Below are 27,168 nucleotides of genomic sequence, written 5' to 3' on the forward strand. Positions count from 1 at the left end.
TGCTATGTCTTTTCTTCCATTGCAAGATAAAAAAAAGCAGAGGAAATTCGATATTGCTAGTTATTGGCAAATCCATTTCCCTAAGTTCCTTCACAGAACGTGCTATTAAGGTAGAAAATCCACAGAAGCACTAAATGTTCTTGCTTCTGGGTAAGATTGTTGTCTTAGTGTACTCTCTCACTCTGGTGTGAAATTACCTCCATTTTTCTCCTCAAACAAACTCACCATGGGGATAGTCTGAGCAATGCATTTCTACTTCAAGAACACCCCAAACCCTGTATCCAACTCACAGGAATGTCACTGAAATTTACCCCCCCACACACACACACACACTTTGATTATTTTCAAATAGAGAATTAAAAAGGCGTTTCTTACCGCCCATCATTGATAGATACCTCCCAGCAAGAAACTTGATTTCTGAGGCTGGGTGTGAACCTCCAAAAATTAACACTGAGAGGCAAGCCAGCTCTTGTTTGCCAGTAAGCTCCCTGGGAACTGTAGCATAGCTGTCAACTTACAGATTTGAAAATAAGGGACCAGCAGCCTCAAAAATAAGGGGTCAGCAGCCAAAATAAGGGATTTTCCGGGCACAGGTATGTTCAACTTCTGACCCCCTCCAAGCCAAAGGCAGAAAGCCCAGCCAGCAGCCAAACAAAGCCTTAAGCCTCAAGGAAAACCACCGTCACCTCTCCACTGGGAAGCGCTGAGCAAAGGCGAGTTCCCAGGCAACGCAGCCGATTTGATCAGCACAAGGCATGCAAGCTCCACCCTCCAGTTGTTCTTCGACTCCTTATTGGGTGAGCAACGCAGCCAAGCAACACAGTTGGAGCCTCCCTCCTCCCTGGCCAGCAGGGAGGGAGGGAGAGGAGCTGCTTCCTTTGAAACCCGGGAAATTTAAGGGACATCATCAATAAGGGACAGCAGCGGGACATGGTGCTGGGATAAGGGACTGTCCCGCCAAATAAGGGACGCTTGACAGCTATGAACTGTAGCACCACGCACGATCCCACAAAGGGCACCCACAATGTAAAGTGTATGTGCCCATTGTGGGAAAACCCCAGTGCTAGCAAAACACATTTAGCCATTTTCTGCTTTCATTAATACATTTTTCATTTCTGTGTGAATTAAATCATTATACTTAACACTGACTCCCTAGTCCTCTCCATTGCCGATAAAAAAGTTTTGTATGTTCCCAGCAGAAGTTGAAGTCAGGCCATGTTACAGGTTGGTGGCAGCATTTTTGACTCTCCCTGAAGCTTTTCTAAGCTTCTAACATGGCCTTTCTAACCAAACAAAAATGTAAACTATTTAAAAAGCAGTTGCCACCATGCCATCAAAGAGAGCTAAATTATGTTCTCATTAAATTCTGTGAGAGAGAGGGAGAAAAGTCTTCCCTAAAGAAAAGGATCTGTGGTTTTCTCAGATGAAGTTTTGCCAAGTTAAACGGCTTGGCCTCACTGTGATTACGGCAATAAAATGCCAGGGGTTTGGGAGAATAAATTTAAGAGCCGGCTGAAGAATGAAGCTAAAAGTGAGAGAAAATGCGAGGAAGAAAAGAAGAAGAAAGTCACAAAATACTAATATGCATTAGAATAAATATTTTACAATAAAGCTTCCTTTTACATTTGGAGCTGAATAAAAGTTTATAGGCATTTTTGTTTTGTTTTTTTGTTTCTTGAAGATGCAGTCAGGCAGCAAACCTGTATAAACTGATAAAATAGGTCCTGGGGTTTTGTGCGCAGTCAGAAAAGAAGACAAGTGTTTTCTTCAATTAATTGGTGAAGTCTGCTTCAGTACTGATTAGTTCTGCTACACAGTAGGGAATGAGGAAGAGTGAAGGAGGACCAGTTACAAAGTACTAGAAAATGAAAATGAAGTGAGGCAGAAAATTTAAAGTGTCGTTGTTTTACTTACAAAAGTAAAATTCAACAACATTTTAAAAGGGGACCAATTTGCTTGCCATCCTCTTGCTTCAGTCATCCTCTTCTCAGTAAACACACAGCATGGTCTCGATATGTTTTCAGCCTAATTTTCTTACCCTCCCCCTCCCTTCACGTCTGCCCAAATAACATGGTTTCTGCTGCAGAAATGCGACGGCACGCACAACTCCTTCTCAGAGCAACCTCCCAGCCAGCCATCATCCTCCCAAAATCATGTGGTAAGAGAAATTAGCTGGTACCCACAGAGGTTGTTTGCTGGGAAGGAGGACAGAAAGATTCCAGAGGGTGAGAAGAAGAGTCAAGGACTCCCCTCCTTGGTACCCCTTCTCATGTGTGAGAAAGCGTGTTCTCCTTCATAGAGAGCATGTGTTGCAGTGGGGTCTGACAGGTCACCCCTCTGTTGCTGGGCGAGTTAGTATGGATGACCAACCACAGTGATTGGGCAGTTGGGTTACTGAGCAAATTTTGGTGTTGCCATTTAGGGGGACGGACCAAAGGTTATAAACTCAAGTCACACAGCACTGACTGGGCTCTTTTGCTGCGTGCATTGGATCACCCTCCCACCCTCCCTAATCTAGGGCTATTGCATTGACCTTGCTATGCCTGTCATGGGGTCATCTGCTTTGGGGGCAGGGGCCTGGTAGGAATTTTGTCCATTTGGCTGATTGGCTGGTGCCATTTGGTTTTTGCCTACTGCGTAGCAAATCGTCACAACTTGTAAGGTTGCGGTTAGGCATTGGTTAAAAAATTGGTTGGTGGAGGGGTAAGGATTGGCGGTGCCTGCCCCTCCAATGCTGCTGCTGCAAGGGAATTCTGTTAAAGGATTCCAGGGGCTCCCATTTTTTCATCCATACCCCTGAATGGGGCTTGGGCCATGCAAGCCCCTGGGAGCATGCGAGGAGAGGTGAGGGTCTGGTGTCCAGCTCCATGCTCCCAGCAATATTGTTTTCCCTTAATGGCTTTCACTGGAATCCAGAAGTCAGTTCTGTCCCAGGGCAAGGGACAGATAGTCGGAACCAATGCCTAAGTAAACACTCACATTTATGTATTTTAATAAAGTTGTGGCCAAAATTATGCCAAAAACCTTAAACAAAAATTATGTGTGAATTGTGAATAATTTAGGGGTGGCTTGGGGGACCTCGACATGCAAATGGGATCATCTTAATAGATGGTCATGGTTGCGGGCACGCTCTCAACCTGGTTCCCCCCACCCTGACGTGGGTGGAGCTATTGCCCTCACGCCGGGGTGGCACCACAATCACCCAGGGCTTTTGCCCAATCATGTCAAAGGGTGATAGTGGGGGAAAGTATAAAAGCGGCAACGTGGCGTGTGCCAGGCTCCTGCTTCGCGCTGCCGAACACCCGCCCACCCTCCCTTTAATTTAGATCCTTAGGCCTTGCTTTGGACTTTGGTCAGTTGCCCGGCTTGAGTCGGGGACCAGGTAGGAATTTTTTTCATTTGGCAAATTGGCACGGGCCACTTGGTTTTTGCCTACCTCTTAGCAATCGTCACAACTTAGTAAGGTTTGGCGGTTAGGCATTGGCTTATGGTGAATGGGGGAGGGGAGGTCGGCCATCGCCTGCCCCTCCAGTTTCAAGGGTATTTCGTTAAAGGAAGCCGGGGCCTGGTTCCTGTCCGAAGTCCTCTTGAAGGGTGAGGGCCATGCCAGGCCTCTGGGAACACCAGGGGAGATGCAGGCGGGTTCCCCTGAAGCAGTTTCCCTTTGGGTGGTCTACTCTTATAGACTTCCTGCAAAGCGGGAAGGAGTCAGATATAGTCTTGCCAATGCCTAACCCAATACTGCTCTCATTCCTGTAATCAAGACAGTTGTTGCCAATTTTTGCCCAAAAACCTTAAACAAAATATCCATGTGTGTGTGAATTTATTTACCCTAATGGGGGGTCGACTTGAGGGTCTTGCCACGCAACCACTATGACACAGATCTGCTTGGGGGACATGAGAAGTGTCTCATTTCCACACAACTCTGGTGAAGTGGAGGGAATGTTGCTGTGGATCTGGAGAATCCACGACATGTGTTCCAGGTGGCCAGGAAAGTCTCCCTTCATGCACATTTATTTTAAGCTGTTTTTAAACTGTTTTAAATATGGTGTTTTACTGTTGTAACCTGCCTTGGGACCTGAGAATGAAGGATGGATTAATTATGATGATGATGATGTTGCTCGGCACTCCAATGTCTGAGCAACAAGAGATTCCAAAGGTTTCGGCACTTATCAGGTTCGGTTTCTCTGGAATGAAGGTCAGCAGACTGCCTCCCATTCACACAATGCTGGATATTTACACTTTTACGGAACCTGAGCACAGGACAGAGGGCTTCACAAGATTAACACACCAACCGAGCTTGCTTATCCATTAGTCACAGCTTTGACACCCCAATTGGAGGAGAAAGAGGAGGAGGAGGAGAAAGAGGGAGGAAGGGAAGGAGGAGGAGGAGGAGGAGGAGGAGGAGAAGGAGAAGGAGAAGGAGAAGGAGAAGGAGAAGGAGAAGGAGAAGGAGAAGGAGATATAATGAAGGAGGGAACTGCACTAGAGCAGCTTTCATAGCAGCTCAATAACATGAGCAGACTCTTCTGAATTTCTCTTCTTCTGGAAAGGTTTTTCAGGGGACAATGGGGAATGAAGGAGCCGAAAGGAAAAAACAAGATTGCTTGTATGAGCTGCCTCCCATTCACACAATGCTGAGTACAAAGCAGGGGGTTTGGTCTAGGTCAGGCATAGGCAAACTTGGCCCTCCAGATGTTTTGAGACTACAATTCCCATCATCCCTGACCACTGGTCCTGTTAGCTACGGATTATGGGAGTTGTAGTCCCAAAAACATCTGGCGGACCGAGTTTGCCTATGCCTATGTCTAGGTGACCCTCGGGATGTATCTCAACTCTATGATTCTCTGGTTCTATGAAAAGGTTTGTGGCCCTTTGTAAACAAAATACAGGCAACTCCCAATTTACATTGGAGTTGCATTCCGAGGAGCCGCACGTTTAAGTGAAATCATGTATATTTGAAACACCATTTCAAAAGCCTGAAAACCGCCTGTTCCCCGCTCCCCTTGTGACATTTTCAGGTCACTTCCAGGTTGGGCATGTTGCATATATGTCTGGTTGTGCACAAATCAGACGCACCAAAAATAGACGTTGCTTTTAAACAAGTGTCTCAAATTAATTATAGCTTGCTTATCCATTCAAGACAATCTCCTCTTGCTGTTGTTTTGAAAGCAAAGTGCATTGTGCCTTTAACGTTCATTCTCAGGGGTGGCGCTGTGGTCTAAACCACTGAGCCTCTTGGGCTTGCTGATCGGAAGATCAGCGGTTTGAATCCCCGCAATGGGGTGAGCTCCCATTGCTCTGTCCCAGCTCCTGCCAACCTAGCAGTTCGAAAGCACATCAAAGTGCAAGTAGATAAATAGGTACCGCTCCAGCGGGAAGGTAAAGGGCATTTCCATGCGCTGCTCTGGTTCGCCAGAAGCGGCTTAGTCATGCTGGCCACATGACCCAGAAAAACTGTCTGTGGACAAATGTTGGCTCCCTCGGCCAGTAAAGCGAGATGAGTGCCGCAACCCCAGAGTCGTTCGCTACTGGACTTAACTGTCAGGGGTACCTTTACCTTTATTTAGTACGTTCAGCTAGTTGGTGGGCCACAGAAAGAGATGTTCTAAATGAATAAGCACATAGGGCAAGGGTAGCCAATGTGGGATCCTCTAGATGTGGCAGAGTACAACTCCCAGCAGCGCCAGCCAGCATGCCCAATGGTCAGGCACAATGAAAGTTGTCCTCCTTTCCACAACCACGCAACTCCAGCCATATTGACACTGGCACTAGAGCCCATGGACACCAACCCAAGAGTGGCCAAGAAAATTAAGAGAATTGCAGGTGTGGTGGACATAGCTTCCAGTTCCCACTTCACATCACCTCAGATCCTGCCTCTGCAATGGTGACAACTTTCTCTATCCTGACAGTGAGATCCAAGGCTCACCTTAGATGTGGTGCTGCTCCACCACTCTGCAAAATACGGAAATATGGGAGTGTTTTTTGCTGCACTAAGACAGAGTCATGAAACAGCTTGAGATGGCTTCAACGTCAGCTTGTTTTGTTTTTTTAAGTCCTGGGGAATGGAACACTAAAACGGTGTCCGGAAATAAGCTGGACCACAAGATGGAACAGTTGTACTCCACGGCCATGATGGATGTTGCTTTGCTGGTAATGGAGAACGTAAGGGGGGTTCAGCCAAAATAAAGTATCCCTGCTAAAGAGCCAACATCCATATATCACAGAGGAATGAAAGATCCAACACAAACCACACACTCCCATCATTCTGCCTTGCTGTTTGTAGTCCAGGAGTTAAGGCCATTAAGCTCAGGGCTGTTCAAATTATGGAGGGGAAGCCAAGTACGCCTACCGGATGTTTTTCAACAGACTCTCATTCGAGAGCTCATTGATCAAGTTTTGTTCCTGCAATGAAGATGCGCTGTCCAATAAAGCCAGAGTACTGCCAGACTGCTAAGTACCTTGTTTGGGTTATTTCTGAAAACTAGCTTCTCAGCTTCGAAGTATGTTATGGTGGGAACACTTGACCTTTCTATTAAGTGTCATTCTCTTTTGCACCTAATTACAGAACAGGGATATTGATTAAGAGAAAAAAGTTAATTGTCATGAAACACTAAACGCACACACCTACTTCCTGGAGTGTTGTGAAATATCAGATTCCTATGCCACATTGGGCTTTAATTAAAAACTTAACTCTTTGTTATGACAAATCCCAAAAGAATATACAGTCGTACCTTGGTTGCCAAACACCTTGGAACTCGTATGTTTCAGCTCCCAAACGATCAAAAACCGGAAGTGACTGTTCCGATTTCTGAACGATTTTCAGAAGCTGAATGTCCAGCATGACTTTCGTGGCTTCCGGTTGGAAAATTGGAAGCCATGCTTTGATTTTCAAACAGTTTGGGGAGTCGAACAGACTCCTGGAACACATTCTGTTCAAGAACCAAGGTACAACTGAAATGGCATAAGAACATAGGGGAAAGCTGCTGGATCAGGCCAGTGGCCCTTCTGCTCCAGCACCTTGTTCTCCCAGGGGCCAACCAAATCCTGTGGCTATGGGCATATCCAGGATTTACATGCGGGGAGGGCAAGACACCCACCTGTCAGCATCCTTGGTCTGGCTCTGTCTAGCACAGGCACGTCCAACTCTCTAGAGACTGCGATCTACTCCCAGTACAGTGGACACTCAGGTTGTGAACGTGATCCATGCGGGAGGCATGTTCGCAACCCACAGCGCCATGTCTGCGCACACGCAGGTTGCGGTTTGGCGCTTCTGCGCATGCGCAAAGTGCGATTTAGCGCTTCTGCGCGTGCGCGACCACCAAACCCAGAAGTAACCCGTTCTGGTACTTCCAGGTTTCGGCACGTCCATAACCCAAAAAAACGCAACCTGAAGTGTCTGTAACCTGAGGTATGACTATAATAAAACTGGCAGTGAGCTAACCATTGTCATTACAAAGAGTTGTCAAGCTGTTTTGGGGAGGATTGCCCAGACTTGTGGAGCTTTTTTGTGGGGGGAAGTACCCGGAGTTGTCGAGCTTTTTCGGGGATGTTGCATAAAATCACTCAGCCAACACTCCGCCACACTCCCTCCTTCTCCAACTCTGATGCAGGTTCAGGGAACAAAAGCTTTCACAGCGGCAGCAGCGGCATCAATGAGAAATACCGCTGGGGCAGGGCTAGGCGTGATCAACCTAGGCAATCACTTTTTTAATCCCGCGATAGACTGGGAACACCCCGACAGTCTACCTGTCGATCGCAGTCAACTGGTTGAACATGTCTGGTCTAGCAGATTCGGAAAGAAATGTCTCAGCAACAGTTGTTTGAAGTTACTTTCTTTTGACCCCAAGCGCTCAGAAAAATCTGTCAGAATCTTCAGTCATTTGTAAACGAGGAAGTTACATAAAAAAATAACACCAGGGAGTATCTTTCATGTGGTTAACAAGTCTATTTTGCAAAATTACAAAGAACACTCCTTGTTTCATCTTATATTTTAAAAAATTGAAACTAATACAAGATTTCTTGGATTTGCTGAAAACCTTTTCAGCGCTTCCTTCTCAAGTTCCTCCCCCCCCCCCAATTCAGTTTTTCTGTGCACATTCAGTAAGCATAACCCATGGAGACGTCCCCCTGTTATCACCGAACTTACCAAGGTCTTACCACTCTACTGTACAAGTGTGGTGCATGCCTAAGCAAGAGAGATGGCCCATTAGATCCACTACTATAATATCCTAAATTCTGAGGTTCTGCAGAGAATGGATCATATGTTTCAACAAAGGATGAAATGATATGCTATATGTATAAATACAACAAAAACAGGCACTGACTTTTTCTAATTGTTATTATTATTTATGATTTCTACTCCGCCCATTTGGCGGGGTTTCCCCAGCCACTCTGGGCAGCTTGCAACAGAACATTAAAAACAGAATAAAACTTCAAACATTAAAAACTTCCCTAAACAGACACCGGCGGGGAGAAAGACGGAGCTCCTGTCCACGTTGCTAGTCCTGGCATTTTGGTCTGTCGGTCGGTCGGGGCAACACAAAATGTTTAGGGGTACGTGTACCCCATCATACCCCCAGAAAAAAAACACTGATACTGACTATAAATAAACCAACAAATCAATAGAAACTAATAATAATAATCACCTTACAGTTATACCCAAATTAAAATAACTGCCAACCCCAACTAAACTTTTAACCAACACCAACCCAACGAAAGCAGAACAGATGAACCAAAATTAAAACCATTTGAAGCACTGTAAAATATTTTAGCCAGTTGCCCCAACCCAAGAGCTGTTCCAGCAATGTCCCTCCAGCCTCCCAGGAGCCTCTTTGGGCTGTTCAAGGTGAGTCTGGGCTCCACCCCCATGTCAGGTGGAAACAGGCCTTGCAGCAGGGAGCAGGTCTGTACAATTATAGGAATGGTTTTGTTTTATCGTATTGTACACATCTTCGACAGCATTTGCCTGTGAAGCATCTTCTAAATCTGTAAAATAAATAATAACGGGAGATTCTCAACCCCTCGGCAAACTCCAATGCTCAGGATTCCTTGGGTGAAGCTGACATGACTCTTAAGGTGGCATGAAACCAGCATTAAGCCTGCAATGTCTGCCTACTCTTGAGGCAGCTTTAATTGCAGTAACCACAGCCAACCTCAAAATAATTTCTAAATATGCACTGCCAAATACAGCAGAGCATTTCTAGTGAGATGAATCGGAATTTCATTACTCAGGCAAAGGAAGGGTCACCCAAACACTTGGACGGAAATTTCTCTGCTGTCATGTGTGCACGTGTGTGAAAAGGAGGCATGAAATATTGAGAATTGCTCGATCTCCACCTAGGAAAGCTTTTATTCCCGGCAAAAAGGAGAACATATCCAGGAGCCGCCTGCTGGCCTGACATGCTGGGAAGCTCCATTTGTTCTGCTCCAGAGTTTCCCTTCTCACTTACAGACACAGCGCAGACTTAACCATGCCTGAAAGTTTCCTCTGCTTTTCTTCCAGGCGTTTCTTAGCAGATGAGAATCACAGTCATCTTTTCTTTGGGCACGGGAAGGAATTTTTTCGCCATGCTGGGGACATTCTTCTCTGCATGCAACTCACAGGCATATGAGGCAGGCGAGATCAAAACAGCAGGCAGCAGGCAAAGAAGCAGAAAACAATGCTGCACGCATTGTGTATTTTCTCTGCCCCCCCCCTACACTGTTGACATGTGTGCAGTGCAATGGTTTAATTGTCACAGAAATGAAAAATGGCTAAAGGTAGATTGCAGGAGGTTTAACGTGGGGTTTCCCCTATGGAGCTATATTAAAATCAAGGAGAACACTTTGAACTCTTGCTAAGTTAATGATCAACTAACTGGTTGTTGTTTCTTTGGTAACTAACATGTGAGTGTTGTAACCTTAGATCACATGAGAGGTGTTGGGTTGCAAATCTCCATTCTAAAGGGAGTTGCCTTTGAGTCTTTTCTCCCAAACTCCATGGAGTGAAGATGTAAACAGCCTGGGAGAGTAAACAGCCTGAAGGCTGGAATGCAGACTGCGGAGGGAGACAGAGAGGCCTTTGCTTTTAAGTCTGTTTGGATTATTTTATATTATTTTATATTATTTGGATTATTTTATATTTTGTAAGGTGCTAGGCCTGTGCAGGACAGCACATGACATTGCATGGATGTTCTGGACATATCACTTGATGTATTCTGTTTTATTTTAAAGAGTTCTGCTAGTAAAAGTTTGAATAATATTGTTATGGGTCTGGAGAATGATTTGTTCCAAAAGGAGTCAGTTCTTATGCTTCCAGTCGCTTCAAACTGTGCAATATTAATATGCTACAACATACAGTTAATATTCCATAAAATGGCGCTGTTGCAGTGGAAGAGTTGCCAGGGCATTTGGGGATTCTTAAGTGCCCCCACAAAAAAAGCCAACCCAGTGGCAGCAACAAACATGGGTTATGTCGACAATATACATTTAAAACACTCTTATACCACCTCAACGGTCAGGGTTTCCCCCAAAGAACTCTGGGAACTGGAGTTTGTTAAGGGTCTCCTAACAACACTCGGTACCTTTAGCAAACAACAGTTCCATACCTCCCAACATTCCTCAGATGAAAATAGGGACATTGCTCATTCCTCTTGCAGAGCATTTCCTACCAGAAAAAAGGCAAGTTCCACCACCACAATACCAACGGGATGCAATAAGGACGCCTTCTGCATCCTGAGAAAACCCCTTATTTTATTTTATTCTTTGGTAGACTTAAGAAAAAAAACACCCCACTTCGTAAGTTTTAGAAAGGGGCAAGATTAGGTGCAGATGCACAAAGCATTTTTTAAATTGAAATAATAATAATCAAGACTTCTGGCTCTCTGCTCCATTCTCCTTTTCTTCCAGCCCAGGGCAGCCCTGCCCTCTGCCTGCATCTCAGATCCAGTGCATCCCATGAGGCTGTCTCTCAGCGATGGCAGCCTCTTTTCCTCCCCCCTCCCTGGAGAGGCCATGGAACAGGGTGCTCCCTCGGAGCCGCCATAGCTGTTGGAGCCGCTCAGAACAAGCACTGGCCCACCCTCCTCTCCAATCTTGACAGCAGCAGTGCAGGCTGGGAGAATAGGGACATTCTGGGATCAAATCAGAAGCCAGGATGGCTTTCATAATTCCGGGGCTGTCTCTGGAAAATCAGGACACTTGGAGGGTATGCAGTTCCCTGAAAGCCATGGCGGTGGTTGAAGAGTTCAAAACAAGACTTCAACGGAGAGTGCCCCCAGGTTGTTATGCATAGAATAATTCTGATGCTAATGAACTGCGTGTTGTGTCGTGGAATGCCATTGTGTGAGCGTGTGCTCACATCAAAATAGAACAGGATGGCTAGAGATCTTCCTAGGGGGCATGGCTAAGGGGTGGGCTTGCCATAATGTACTCCTGCATGGTGCATATGTGCTCAGGCATGACATTGCATGCAGTTGAGGGCCAGCACAAACATCACCAAAATATTTTCTGTGATTTTCGCTGGGGAACACAAAACTCGTCTCCAAACGGAGGGCAATTTCACTTATTTTTCAAGGAGCTGGCAAATCCACTGCCATAGGGGCAGGATTTATTTTTATGTTTTATTTTGTCATCTTGCTGCTGCCATTTGGGAGGGCTGGACCTGTGTGTCCCCCCCCCCCCCCGTTTCCTAAGTGCAGGGAAACCCTGCTTGCTTTTTTGCAAAACTGAGGAGAATTGATGGGTTTGGGCCCTGATATAGTCCATATAAAGTGGTACCTCGGGTTAAGAACTTAATTCGTTCCAGAGGTCTGTTCTCCTGCTGCTGCAGCGCTGCTGGTGCACGATTTCCATTCTTATCCTGGGGCAATGTTCTTAACCTGGAGCAACCACTTCCTGGTTAGCAGAGCTTGTAACCCAAAGCATCTATATCCTGAAGCATCTGTAACCCGAGGTACCACTGTATTTTGGTAGGCTTTTTTTTTTAAGTCACTTTTACTGCTGTGGAAAAGCTGTAGGCACACCCCCCCACCCCCACCCCTACACTCTCGCAATCCAAATGACAACTGCAAAAAAAAAGGAAAGGAAGGGAGGACTATGGCTCCCTGACAGACATTGATTACATTTGGACAGATGGTTTCAACTCCTTCCCCAATGAATTTTGTTCACAGAAGTATTTCGTCAGAGCTGTCAAGCTTCTTCCAACTTAGCCAAGTAACCAGCCAGGATGATTTGTGGGAACTGGCGCTTAAAAAATCCTCACTTAGCAATGCTATAGCTGAGGAAAGGTTCTTGAAAGGCAAGAAGGTTAACTTGATGGATCATTGAAACGGAGAACTATTGGTAAGATCCATCCCTTCAGAATTTTATTTCGCCTGGATGCTTAACTCTCTTTCTCTCTGTGAACCTTTTTCTAAGGCCACGCTCACACATTGAAAGTGCCACGTTACCGCTTTAAACAGACATGGCTTCTGCCAAAGAATCCCAGAATCTATAGTTTGTTAAGGGTGCTAAGAGCTGTTGGAAACACTTCTTTCCCCTCCCAGAACTACAATTCCCAGAGTGGTTTAAATCTCAATTCCTCTTCACAGAGAACACTAAAAATTGTAGCTCTGTGAGGGGAACCGGGGCCTCCTAGCAACTATCAGTGCCTATAACAAATGACAGCTCCCACAATTCTTTGGGGAGGGGAAGCCATGACTGTTTAAAGTGGTATCATAGTGCTTTCAATGTCTTCTTCTTTGGCGATCACTCATAGCCGAGTAAGATTGTCTTCCATGAACACGGTTTTAACAGTGAGTCCATAAGTGACAGTGGAGGCCAATTCTGGATCCACACATCCTTCCACAGTGGGGACATCGGTTTCCAGGTAGGAGTTGATCATGGTGAGGGTTTGCCAAGCGTGCCTTCCTCTTAGCACGTTTCTCCCTTTTATCCTGAGTTCAAGTGTCTTCAAAGCCCATGACACCTTTGGAAAACGCTGTTCTCCAACTGGAGCGCTTGCAGGCCAGTGTTTCCCAGTTGTCTATGTGGCCTATGTGTTTTGCCTGTATTGGAGCTTCTTGCACTTCTTTCTCTAGAGCATTGCTCAGGCACTATTCTGTAACAGTGCATTCCCAACTTGTGTAAGGGATTTCAGTCTGTGCATGCTGGCTCCACCTCAATGCACCTGTGTGTGCTGATTAAGGGTGCAGAAGAAATTCAATTTTGTTCACTTCCACACTTCCCGAAACAATTTCTCTCCTTCGAAAACTGAACTTCTCCAGATTATATGCAGAAATGTGCGTAAAACTACAGGGACTAGTGAAAATAGCATGCGAAAAGGCATTATATTGCGGGAAATTGCTTACAAATATATACAGTGGTAGGGACGCGGGTGGCGCTGTGGGTTAAACCACAGAGCCTATGACTTGCCGATCAGAAGGTCGGCGGTTCGAATCCCCGTGACGGGGTGAGCTCCCGTTGCTCGGTCCCTGCTCCTGCCCACCTAGCAGTTCGAAAGCATGTCAAAGTGCAAGTAGATAAATAGGTATCGCTCTGGCGGGAAGGTAAACGGCGTTTCCGTGTGCTGCTCTGGTTCACCAGAAGCAGCTTAGTCATGCTGGCCACATGACCCGGAAGCTGTACGCCGGCTCCCTCGGCCAATAAAGCGAGGTGAGCGCCGCAACCCCAGAGTTGGCCACAACTGGACCTAATGGTCAGGGGTCCCTTTACCTTTACCTATATACAGTGGTACTTCCAATTGTGGACAGGATTCGTTCCAGAGGTCTGTCTGGATCCTGAGGTGTCTGCAACCTGAGGACTGCTTCTGCGCATATGCACATGGCGAAACTCGGTCAAATACTTCCCAGTTTGCAGCTTTCACATCCTGAAGTTTACAGAACCAGAGGGTTACGTAACCGGAGGTACTACTGTATATATATACACTAGGCAAGATTACATATGAAAAGGTGCATATTTGGCGGAACGTTGGCCTTAGACGCTGCCATACATGCACAGAGAGGGTACCCACTGAAGAGGAAAACCATGGGAGTTGTTTAGCATCCATATCAAATTCAGAGAAGATCCAAACTCTAGAGACCTGTATGAAATGGATCTCCGAGCTGGTTCTTCAGATCAAGCAACTGCCTGTGTCTACATGCATGCACATCCTTTTTAATTCATAAGCAATTCTGCAAAATTGCCCGTTGCTTTTCGGAGATCCTAAAAAGACCCACTGCAGCCTGGTGTCAAGATATGAGCCGGTGTTCTAGTGACACTTCTGTTCCATTATCAAGTCCCAGAAATAATTTTGAATGCACCAGAATGCTGAGTGTAATTAATGTGATTGTTATTCTCAGAAGGCAACACTTGCACATACTGGGTTATACCAAAGCATCACTTCACAGAAATTCGTTGTGGAATTATTGAGGAATCTAACCATTACAATTTGCATGAATAGGGGTGTCCCAGAGGAACCATTGTTTCCAGATATATTCCACACACACCCTTGCACCCCATTTTGTGCCCAGCTGGAAGTATAAGTGGTTAACACATGGGTAGGCAAACTAAGGCCCGGGGGCCAGATGTGGCCCAATCGCCTTCTAAATTCGGCCCACGGACGGTCTGGGAATCAGCATGTTTTTACATGAGTAGAATGTGTCCTTTTATTTAAAATGCATCTCTGGGTTATTTGTGAGGCATAGGAATTCGTTCATTTTTTTCTCCAAAATATAGTCCGGCCCCCCACAAAGTCTGAGGGATAGTGGACCAGCCCCCTGCTGAAAAAGTTTGCTGACCCCTGATATAATATGTATACTGTCCAACATGTGTGGTGGCTCCATAGCTCCACTGACAATAGAAAAACTCTCCATGCTTAAACCTGACTGCTTCTGGTTTGGGGATAAACTGCCACCATCTTCAAACTTCTTGCACTTGAATAGTCCCCCAGAGATCCATGGAACCATGGAGGATGAGTGTAAAAGGGAACAGATTTTATCTCTCATGGGCAGATACATTCAATTTTAAGGAAGACAATATGTCTATCTTAGTGTTAAAGGAAAGCCCATCAACAGGCAGATCAACATACGTTTAAGTCTGCATTAACACAGTAGTGTTATTAGCACCTGAGTACCCAGAGACCACTGAACATCAGCCTTATTTGTGAGGCATAGGAATTCGTTCATTTTTTTCTCCAAAATATAGTCCAGCCCCCCACAAGGTCTGAGGGACAGTGGACTGCCCTCTGCTGAAAAAGTTTTTTGACCCCTGGGTTAACTCATAATCACATCCCAGAAGTCTGTATATGGGAGTGAGTTTTCACCATTTAGGGAAGTATTGACCCTGGTGAAGCCAAATAATAACACTGGTGGTTTAGCAGCTAGAATTTCTGCTACATAATTCTGGTCTACAAACATTTCATTTGCATCTTTTGTGCGGAGGTTTTAAATACAGCAGACAAAGCCAGTCAAACCAACTTTTGAAAAACAACAATGAAGAACAATATTTGCATTAACTCCGAATGACAGTCTCTGTTCTACAGCCTATATTTTGTACAGTCATACGAAACATTCATCCTAGCAACTAAAAGTTTATGTTTAATGAACACCATTATACAGATATATTAATTCTAATACATCGATGCTGTAGTAATAAAGGCTACGCTTTCAAACATGATTTCAAATTTACCCAAGATAAATCCATTAGTTTATTCTGCAATTATTACTTAATTGACTTTTAGCCACAGTTTAATTGATAACCACATAAAAGCCATTTTCCATTAAACCATTTTCAAAAGAAAATTGAAAGGCATCTCCCAATTTCTTCCTGTAATGTGGTGCGGGGTTTTTTTGGGGGGGGTTAAAGCAGAAAATGAATCACTGCTCTTCTTTAACAGTAATTGGTCACAACAATCACCCAGAAATAAGTAAACATTCCTTGGTGGATATTCACCTTAATTTAGGGAAAGGTCTGTGACTCGGTGGTACAGCAGATTCCTTCCATGCAGAAGGTCCCAGATTCGTCCCCTGGCATCTTCAGATATAACCAGGTAAGGCTGTCTGAACACCTAAAGAGCTGTTCACAGTCAGACAAATTTGAACTAGGTGTATCAACAGTCTGAGCTGGGATAAGGTATTCTCCATCTTCCATCCAATCTCCATCTTCCTTTTCTCTCCAAAAGTTATTGGACAGAAATTGCAGGAGGAACGTGATAAGAGAAATGGTTTTGCAACAGAAAAAAACAAATTGGAAACGGAGCTGTTAGACACTAATGTCAAGAATATGTCCAAAATGTATCATTTGTTGTTGGAGTGGCATACAAAGGATGAACAAGTTAAATCGGTTATGATTGATTGGGCACAAGATGTGGGACATAATATAATGATGGAAGATTGGGAGAGGTTATGGAAGAAAGGGGTTAAGTTTACTGCATGTGCAATGTTAAGGGAAAACATAATGAAAATGGTATATAGGTGGTATTTGACCCCTGTTAAATTAGCTAAGATTTATCATAACTGTGATAATTTATGTTGGAAATGTAAAGAAAAGGAAGGTGCCTTTTATCACATGTGGTGGACTTGTCCCAAGGTGAAAGACTTCTGGGAAAAGATTTATAATGAATTAAAAAAAATGACGAAATATACATTTATAAAGAAACCAGAGGCCTTTCTCCTCGGAATAACAGGTCCTGAATTGCCCAAGAAAGATGTAAAGGTATTTTTGTATGCCACAACCGCTGCTCGAATTTTAATAGCCAAGAAGTGGAAAACACAAGAATTACCAACTGTGGAAGATTGGCAGATGAAGATGATGGACTTTATGGAGCTAGCTGACCTTACCGGAAGGATCTGCGACCAGAAAGAAGAGGAATATCAAGAAGATTGGAAGAAATTTAAAGACTATTTGAATAAATACTGTAATATTAAAAATTAGAAGTTACTTGAAAGTACTAAACAGGCCTAGGATTAAATTAGGAATTAGTTAAATAAATGAGATCTATAATATTAAGAGAAGTTAAGAAATCTGATTATAAATGAAATATTGTTTTTGAATAATGATATTGGAAAGCTGTGACACTCAGATACAAGGAAATTCAGACGGGAGGGACTAGAGGAAGTCAAATTATATGTTTATGAGATTGGAATTTTAACTAATCAATTAATTTGTGTTGTCTATGTGTTTGCTGTTATATTTTTTGTTTTTATATTACTTTTGTTTTATTTGTTTTACAGCATGTGGTTTTTTTGTATGAAACTTAATAAAAATTAATGGGGGGGAGAAAAAAAAGAAATTGCAGGAGGAATGAAGGCCAGCGTTTCAGGTGCTTGCGGCTCCATTTTGAACTGCGTCTCATGGCCCCATTTCACAGGTCCTGGTGCAACTTTGACAGCAGCAATCACCTGCTGGAGGCAGGAAAATTCCACATGGTCTCGGATTGTTCTCACTAAAGGTTTAAACAAACCACAGTTCCTTTCATTTGGAGGAAGCATGGCAAGTTTCAGTTTAGAAGAGGAAGCATTCAAGTTTCTTCCCGTGGCTGAAAAAGAGCAATGGCAAGCCATTGGGCATGGGCCCACGGCTCATCATAGCTCTTTTTCAAAGAAGAAAACCATGGCAAGATGTGCGTGGATGTAAAGTATTCCCAGAATATTGTGCCTGTTTGCATTTCTTCTGAAGCCCTATTTAAACACTTGGCCTGAACCTATGACCGGGGAGGGGAGAGTGCTTGGGAGCCAATGCACTCTATATGGGGCTACCTTTGAAGGTAACCCAGAAACTACAACTAATCCAGAATACAGCAGCTACACTGGTGCCTGGGAGTGGCCACCGAGTCCATATAAACAGCAGTCCTGAAAGACCTCCATTGGCTCCCAGTACGTTTCCGAGCACAATTCAAAGTGTTGGTGCTGACCTTTAAAGCCCTAAATGGCCTTGGCCCAGGAGACCTGAAGGAGCATCTCCACCCTCATCGTTCTGCCCAGACACTGAGGTTCAGCTTTGAGGGCCTTCTGGTGGTTCCCTCATTGCGAGAAGCAAAGTTACAGGGAACCAGGCAGAGGGCCTTCTCGGTGGTGGCGCCCGCCCTGTGGAACGCCCTCCCATCAGATGTCAAGGAAATAAATGACCATCTGACTTTTAAAAGACATCTGAAGGCAGCCCTGTTTAGGGAAGTTTTAAATGTTTGATGTTTTAGTCTGTTTTTAATGTTCTGTTGAAAGCCGCCCAGAGTGGCTGGGGAGGTCCAGTCAGAAGGGCAGCATATTATTATTATTATTATTATTATTATTATTATTATTATTATTATTATTATCACACACAGTGCCTTGCCCGCAATGTTCCCAGATGTGCTGCATACAAACACTCCACCCCAACTTGGTCTCGTTGAGCAACGACGTCTCAAGGGACTTCTAGCCACAATCAGATGCACAGAAGGTTCCTGGCTGCAGAAAGGCTTCTAACCACATTTAGCTAAGTGCCCTTAAAAGTCCCACCCCACTCCAGAACTTTCTGCTAAACCTGCAAAATCTAGGAGAGGAAGAGCAAGCATTCGAACCCTCATTCCTCCTCGCCCAGCCCCTAGACACTTTTTGCCCTCAGACAATCAGGCAGAACATCTGAAGAGGGTTAGGCTTCCTATGTGTTTGGCTATCCCATCTTTGAAACTTGCCAGCTATTCTTTTAGTTCCACACTTCCTATTGTTCACATTCAATGCTGGGGGTGGGGAGGGGGGGAGAACGGTGCAAAGAGATTATATTGTAACCTTAATTTGAAAGCATAGAAATGCATTCTTCACTAAGAATTTTTCTCTCTCTCAAACCAATTTGCTGTGGAAGACCTTTCCACAAAGACTGCATTGTCTGTCTTGATCTCTTTTTCTCTCACGCTCACAGACATGTAAGTTTTATAATGTAAATACTGTTTTTTCCCCCTGCAAGGAACAGCCTGCTTCTAGAAAGTTCGCCAACATTTTTCTTAAGCCGGTGGTGCTCAGCTTTATGAAGCTTTACATTTATTTTAAAGTTGTCCATTCACTTTGCTTGTATTCAAATCAATCTGAGTGTTGGCCTTCTATGAATATAATTAAATTGTATATGCATTGTTATACATTGGCAGCATACATTATAATAAGCCACCAAAGTCCTTAAGACAGAATGAAAAGTCCACATACAAAATAGTCTATTTGTCCTATTTGGCTATATTTCCCAAGAAAGACCAGAATTTTCCATGCCTTGCATTTCCTTTTTAATGCCATGTTTTCCTTTATGTTATTATGTTGGATAGCATCTTTATATATTCTTCATGATAGGAACTTCAGCTTTATTTTAAATAGGAATAAATTAGTGCATTTAGTTATGGCATGGTATGTTTTATCAGCTACAATCAATCAATCTGTCATTACAGCTGCTCCATGTCTTACATGAATCCTTATCCTTTCTTTAGCAATTCAAAAAGAACTTAAAACATTTGCAAATGGTAAAATTCTTCATGAACTAATGGAGATTTAAATGACTTTTATAACAATACGGGCATTTTTAAAAGCACACTATAAATACCTTCTAGTATTTCTAACATGTCATTCAACGTTCTGCTGACAAATTATGTTGAAATATGAAAACAGTTTAGCAATATATTTACTCCACAGAGCGTGCACACCTATACTTCGTAAGAAACCAGAACTTCTAACTCAGGAATCCACAATAATTTGGCAGGAAAAGAAATAGGACCTTCAAGGGATGTTATCTTTGGTAAACCTTTGGGAAGGGGCAGTTTTTGTATAACAACTTCTCCCTTCAAGGAAATGCATCAGTGATAAAAAAGAAAAGGGAAAAAAGCCTAAACCATGGAAAATGCCTAGGGACCTGACAGATTTTATTTGACACAACAGAACAACATAGAAAAGGTCTCGTTTAAATTCTGGAACAAAAGCCCTTGGCAATGGTAAACTTAATCAAAACTTAAAAGAGCTCTAATTAAAACAATTCTCCAGCAATAGAAAGTTTTCTTTCATGTAGACGGAGGACTTGAATCCCAATGTGCTTTTAGGAATATGTGCCTTTTAGAAGATTGTTTTGAATAGGAATGTGTTGGTTCCCTATGGATGATCCCACAGGAAATCACGAATATCAACTTTTGAACTTCAAGCTAGGCTTGGTGCAAACAACATATTTTTTTGCAGTCTTTTAACCATGACTAAAAAGATTGTGAAAATTTTTTGTTCAATATATTCAACCATGGTTACAAGTTCCAGAGCTCCGCGTCTCACTCCCTCTGCTCCCAGCATTATTCTCTCCCACTTTCTGTTTTCAGGACTAGCTTAGGGATCCTGAACTTTCTACACCTTTGATAATGCTAGCCATGGTTAGCTGGCAAACAGAATATGCAAACAAGGTCTGGAGCTGGCATGCAAAACCTAATTCAAAACATCAGCTTGGTTACCATTAATATCACAGCAGACCATGGTAACCATGGTAAGATACTGGGAAACATCTGTTCTTTAACAATACAGTTGTACCTTGGAAGTCGAACAGAATCCATTCCGGAAGTCCAAATCACAGCTTCTGATGGGCTGCAGTAAGCTCCTGCAGCCAATCAGAAGCCGCGGAAGCCCCATCAGATGTTTGGGTTCCAAAAGAACATTCGCAAACTGGAACAATCACTTCCAGTTTTGCGGCATTCGGGAGCCAAAGCGTCCGAGTTCCAGGGCGTTCGGGATCCAAGGTACGACTGTACTTTGCAACTTTCTGATAGAAAGTGGTGGCTGTCACTGTCATTACAATCTAATTTTGGAGACTTGCCCAGATTTTTTATGCATTCTTTCCTAAAACTCTCTGCATGGGCCTCCATTCCACACAGTGTTAAGCAGGTTTATGTCCACTGATTTCAATGATCTTGAGTCCATGTTAGACTGTGACCAATAACTTTATGCAGTTTGCTGTAGCATTCCAGGCAATCCCTCCCCCCAGACCATGGGTAGGCAAACTAAGGCCTGGAGGCCGGATCTGGCCCCATCACCTTCTAAATCTGGCCCACGGGCGGTCCAGGAATCAGCGTGTTTTTACATGAGTAGAATGTGTCCTTTTATTTAAAATGCATCTCTGGGTTATTTGTGGGGCCTGCCTGGTGTTTTTACATGATTAGAATGTGTCCTTTTATTTAAAATGCATCTCTGGGTTATTTGTGGGGCATAGGATTTCGTTCATTGTTTTTTATCAAAATATAGTCCGGTCCCGCACAAGGTCTGAGGGACAGTGGACCAGCCCCCTGCTGAAAACGTATGCTTACCCCTGCCCCAGACCCTTGCCAATACCGGGGCAGAGTTTCATTGACCTCTATAGCTTTCAAGGTGGGCCAAAACTCCAATTCCCATAATCCCCAACCAGCATGGTCAATGGTGCTGGTAACTGTGGTCCAGTAACAACCGGATGGCAACAGCTTCCTCATCCCTGACCTGTAGGATGCTGTGCAAGAACGGTTGAAGAAGACCATCCCTTTCCTTGTAAGTATGCCGATCTCATGTAATGTAATTGTGGGAAATATCAAGCAACTTTTCCCTTTAAAAAAAAAAAAATTATTTGGTTTTACAAATATAAAATAATAGTAATACCACAACACATCTACAATTAGAAGATTCCTCCGAATCTCTGGACTTCCCACTTTCCCTTCCATGGGTTCTGTTGTTACCCCTTTCCTACTGCATCTTTTTTCAATAATCCATGTTTTTTATAACTCCATTGTGTCTATAGCTTTCCCATAGCAAAACGTCACAACTTTGGCGGTATCAGGCCTTGGGCGGAATCCTTTTGTCCATCTTCCTCTTTGCAGCGGTGATACCAGGGTTCCCCGTTAAAGGGGTTTCTGAAGGGAGGCTTTGACCGTACGCCGAAAGGTCGTCATTGCTCCCCCCTGCGGCAGCGGCGTAACAGAGGCGGCTATCTCTGCTTGAACATATGTTCTCCAGAGCCGGCCCATCCCCCACACAAACACTGGATAACCCTGATGCTCCCTAGGTCCCCGGCTGGGGACTGGGGAGGGAGAACGACCAATGCCTGAGCCAAGGTCTACCCACATTTGAAATTTAATAAAGTTGTGGCCAATTTAATCCCATAGCACGTTGTCTTGAGTCGTTATTCCACATGACGGGGGGACTGCTCGGGATCTGGGGACTCCGCCTGTCCACGCAATTATAATTTTTCCCCATTCCTTATTGGGGTTTTGATCCTCTTGGTTCCTGAGCTTTCCAGTCAATTTTGCCATTTCAGCATAGTCCAACAATTTAATTTACCATTCTTCTCTGAACATTTTCCAGGTCAGTTTCAGTACTCCAGACATCCTGTCCATGCAAGGCCTACCAAAAGACAGTAAGACAGCTGCATCAGGCAGGAGATTTGGATTTTCGGTCTTGGGCATCAATAAGTGTTAGGGTTGCTTTTTGACCAAACTTTAGCCAGTTGTTTCAGATGTGCAACCACCTGCGTTAAACTGGAGCATTAGCACATATCCAAGTCCACATGGGTGCATTTGTTTTGGAACCTAGTTTTATCTGCTTTTTCTCTTGCACAGTAAGGTGGAGGGTGTTAGAACTCCTGATCTATGATTGCAGTCATAGGATTGTTGTCTTTCACATGATGGTATATGTTTTGACTCCACAGAGTGGGAAGTGATGGAGACAGGATGTTTGTGTTACTGTGTACCGTGAAGTGGGACTATTGTTCTTTGTTCTTTTTCTCTTTGCTGTCTGATGCTAGAGAGCTGTCTGATGCTAGAGAGAGAGGGAGCCATGTTGCAGTGCTCCGTGTGTGTTTATATATAAATAAAGTAGATTAGCCAAAATGCTGAGTTGCTGAGGTCTGTTATGCAACTGTGCATACTCTGCGGATCCCTAAGTGTGCCGGTGTCTGTTGGCATCGGTCGCTGTGATGTTCGGGCTGAAGAAAGTTTTTGAAGCTCCCGAATGAAAGACCAGGAGGGAGAGAGCATGCCAGTTGGGCATGTGTCTCTGCCAGGGTCCTACTCGAGTGTAGGCTGAACTCCTTACAGAGGGAACCTCAAAGAAAACAAGCTTTGAGCTCCCACTTGCCCAAATCTGCCCACTGAAAAGCTTTAGTGTGTCAGATTTGAAACTTCTTTGGTGTCAAATTCGAAATCTTTTTGGTACAGAAAGAAAATTCCATATATGTCAGGTTCAGCCAACTGCAAATCATGGGTTTGGACAGGCTCTTCTCAGATACAATCTTTTTCTACCCTGCCAAATTTCAGGGGAGAAAGTGTATATTATAAAAACAACTATCTTTGCAGCTCCATTCTCTCCCAAAAGCTGAATCACGAAAAACCAAACCTAGACTGTCATCCTGTACTGACATTTTCCCATCTCCCGCAATTGAATTTGTGAGTGGTGAGTCAACGATATGGGCAGCGCATGATAAACCCAGGCTCCTGGTGATCTGACAATGAGCATCGTGAGACAAGTCTCACCACTTGTCATGGACTCATTGGCAATTTGGGCAATTCAAGAAACCACACACTGCGACAATGCACTCCACAAAGGCTCACAATGCCTTTTTTTCTTTCCATGGGTGAGTCATTGTAGTGTTCTACAGGAAACATATGCAGCTACTCAGTACTGCCTAGTATGTTTTACATATGCTGTAAGCTGCCCAGAGTGGCTGGGGAAACCCAGCCAGATGGGCAGGGTATAAATAATAAAATTAATATTACTATTATTATTATTCTTATTCTTATTATTAGGACTGGCAGCAGCTCTGCATGGTTTCAGACAGGACATTCCCAGGACATTACCCAGAGATGTCAAAGATTGCAACTAGAACTTTCTGCATGCAATGCAGGTGCTTCTGTGACTCAGAAAGGTAAATTTATGGAAGTTTACACCACTGCAGCTGCTAGCCTGGGGATTTTTTTCAGCCGGAAGTCACCAGAACTGAGTTCCGGCACCTCTCAGGTGGGCACTATTGCCATTATAAGAGAACAAGGGAGGTGTTCATGGTGAGTTCTGGCACATGGTGAGGCTGCCAGCCTTCAAAGAAAACAGCATCTATAGCTTTCCACTTAATTTTTCTGTGTATACACGGGGGGGGGGGGAGGGAGAGAGATGCCTTTCTACCTCCCTGTAATACTTTGAGTCCTCTCCTAGCTGTTCTTCTATGCTCACTAAGTTGCTCACTCTATCCAAGTCACATTTCTGCCCCATGATTCTTGACCTCACTTTGCCCCGGCAGAAATGAATTGCTCTCTTTTGGCCACCTGGGATCCCACAACCTGAGACGGATTTCATTGTAGAAATGTACCTCTTGCCAGGCATAAAGCTTCCCATTAATCCCTTGCCTGCTTGCAAGAGGTTAGATCCATGCTTTCTCGTTGTGTTTTCTTTTCATATTTGCTGCTGATTTATAGATTTATCTATAGGGATAAATCAAAGAAAAGACACGATGGCTTCCAAACAGAGCCAGGCTTCAAAAAGGAGGAGGCAAAGAAGAACGTATCTCCAGAACTTCAGATGAATGTGGGAATAACTTCCAGCAGAACAGGGAGTTACCTCCAAGTAGCTCTAGGCAAAGGGAAACTTGCCATAGGGTGTGGATTTTTTTGGGTGGGGTGAGATTGAAGCTGCGTCACCTGAGTGAGTTCCTACACAATTCCTTGTCGCCTGTTCCATTGAACTAAGATCCGCTATGCAGAACGAATCAATAGACTGAAGTAGCAGCATTCTGTAGTCTTAAAGCCAGGGTGATATTTTGGGAGAAAGAGGGGGGAAAGAGACAAAAAAACCAACAGCCACCACCTGTAATGGTTGGGTCTCTCCCACAGAAGCAAGATAACTCTGGCTGTACAGTGGTACCTCAGGTTACAGGCGCTTCAGGTTACAAATGCTTCAGGTTACAGACTCCGCTAACCCAGAAATAGTACCTCGGGTTAAGAACTTTGCTTCAGGATGAGAACAGAAATCACGCGGCAATGGCGCGGCAGCAGCGGGAAGCCCCATTAGCTAAAGTGGTACTTCAGGTTAAGAACAGTTTCAGGTTAAGAATGGACCTCCATTCTTAATTAAGTTCTTATCCTGAGGTAGCACTGTCATTAACTCAGGTTTATTGCTCAAAACACACAAATCACTCTGGAGCTCAGTCGCTCAGGGTCTGCTTCCAGAGTCTGAGTTGCACCCCTTCCTCTTCTCACATTTAAAGCCCCCCTTCACTTTCTTTCCTGTTCACGCCTCTCATTAATTCTTGCGCGCCTGTGCGTCACAGGATGGGCTATTTCCAGTGGCCCTCCCTCTGAGTCCAAGCTTAAACTGTCAGTCTGTGTCTTCTCCCTTGAACTCCCCCCTTCCTTCTCCTTGTTCTCGGAGCTCAGGTTTCTACTGCAACTAGGCTGCTCTTCCCTCGTTCCGCACTGGTGAGTGTAACCCATTCAGTGACCCACTCAGTCTACCCAACGGTATGGCTTGCTCTGTCTCAGCCCACTTCTTCCCCCAAATTCATTCTAACTTCGGATCCTAAACTCCATTCATAACTTGTTGAAGCAATATGGCAACACCTTCTTTGACCCTAGATGTCTAAATCTATTTGGGGGGACAGGCGGAGTCCCCCAAACCCTGGGCAGCCCTGTGTGGAATAACAACTCAAGACAACGTGCTATGGGATTAAAATTGGCCACAACTTTATTATGTTTCAGAGGTGGGTAGACCTTGGCTCAGGCATTGGGCGTTTATCCCTCCCAGTCCCCCGCCAGGGATCTAGGGCAGTGGCGTAGCGTGGGTTGTCAGCACCCGGGGCAAGGCAAGTAATTTGCGCCCCCTAACCCGTGGATTTGCGCCCCCTAACCCGTGGATTTGCGCCCCCTAACCCATGGATTTGCCCTAACCCCAGATGTTGCGCCCGGTGCGGCCCGCCCCCCCTGCACCCCCCACGCTACGCCACTGATCTAGGGAACATCAGGGTTATCCAGTGAGGGGGGCTGGCTCTGGAGAACAAAACCTCCTCTCAAACAACCCCTTTAACGGGGAACCCTGGTGAAGCACCAAAGATTAGGGATGGAGGGGGAATCTGTTTTAAATGGATTTAAATGTAGAATTGGGTGATTCTGACCCAATCAAGACTGCTCATGCATCAAGCTCCCACTTACAACTGAGCCACTGACACAACGTTGGTTTGTTTGTTTTAAAATAAAGTCCAATTAATTATGCACAAAATGATATGCAAAGAAAATGTGCGTTATTTATATAATAAGCATAGAAGAGTTGAGGCCCATGGATACCTATATTTCTACAAACATAATGTTAGAAGTATTAATTAAGGGTCAGTGTGGTATAGTGGTTAGAGTGTTGAATTAGGAACTGTACTTGGCCATGAACTACCAGTCACTGCCTTTCATTTTTACCTATTCTTACAGGGTTCTTGTGAGGGTGAAATCAGGACCGGGTTACTCTTATATCTTTAGTTCCTTGGAGAAAACAAGAAGATATAAATGCAATAAATAAAAAACCAAGAATTAACCTATAAGTATTTTTATGTCGTTATATGCATTGTTGTATGTATCTGTTTATGTGCCATCTACTTTAGGAAACCTGTTGGGTATATGCATATAATTTGAGTATAATATGCATTTAGTGAAACATATAATAATGTGCAGGATGCTTGAGAATAGCTCGTAATTTTAGCAGATTTTGTAAAAAAAAAAAATGCTTCTTGTTGAGCTCAAGAAGCGAAAGGGGAATTACAAAAAAAATCTGTGCAGATAAGCTCAGCAACAAGATTTGCAGAAAATACCATCACTACCAGGGATAAGATCCCTAATTTAAGAAGCTAGCATTGAGTTGAAAAAATTAATAACTAATCAAGGTCACAGTTTTATTTTGCTCTCTTAATATGGAAAATGTTGGCAGACTGCTCAACATAGAGAACTAGTTGTATTGCACAAGCACTGCTTTCCATTATGCCATTCTTATTACTCTTTCTACCCACATATAGATAATTTTCTGAAGTGCTCTCAAGGAGATGTCTGAAAATCTGGGACAGTTTAAGAGGCACAGGCCATTTCACTCTTTCCATCCCAGAGCAAAATGAGAAAGCCAGAAATCACATAAACATTTCCAGAAGCTGATTTTCTCTCTCTGAACAGGGGAAAAAAAACTTTGTAAATGTTCAAAAGAAAACCCAAGCAGAATGTAATAGACACACTTTCAATATTTTATT

The 27,168-nt window shown here is 44.1% G+C and overlaps 1 long non-coding RNA gene across 1 annotated transcript in view; it reads right to left on the reverse strand.

Annotated features, from left to right (window-relative positions):
- The window catches only part of LOC310753150, a 213,887-nt gene that overhangs the window by 68,593 nt on the left and 118,126 nt on the right, over positions 1-27,168 (reverse strand). The window contains exon 2 of the long non-coding RNA XR_014543234.1: positions 5,449-5,541. This is a non-coding gene — a long non-coding RNA (uncharacterized lncRNA). The remainder of the gene's footprint in view (positions 1-5,448; positions 5,542-27,168) is intronic.

Source organism: Podarcis filfolensis (genome assembly GCF_964270895.1).
Source record: "Podarcis filfolensis genome assembly, chromosome: 17".
Classification (NCBI taxonomy): Eukaryota; Metazoa; Chordata; class Lepidosauria; order Squamata; family Lacertidae; genus Podarcis; species Podarcis filfolensis.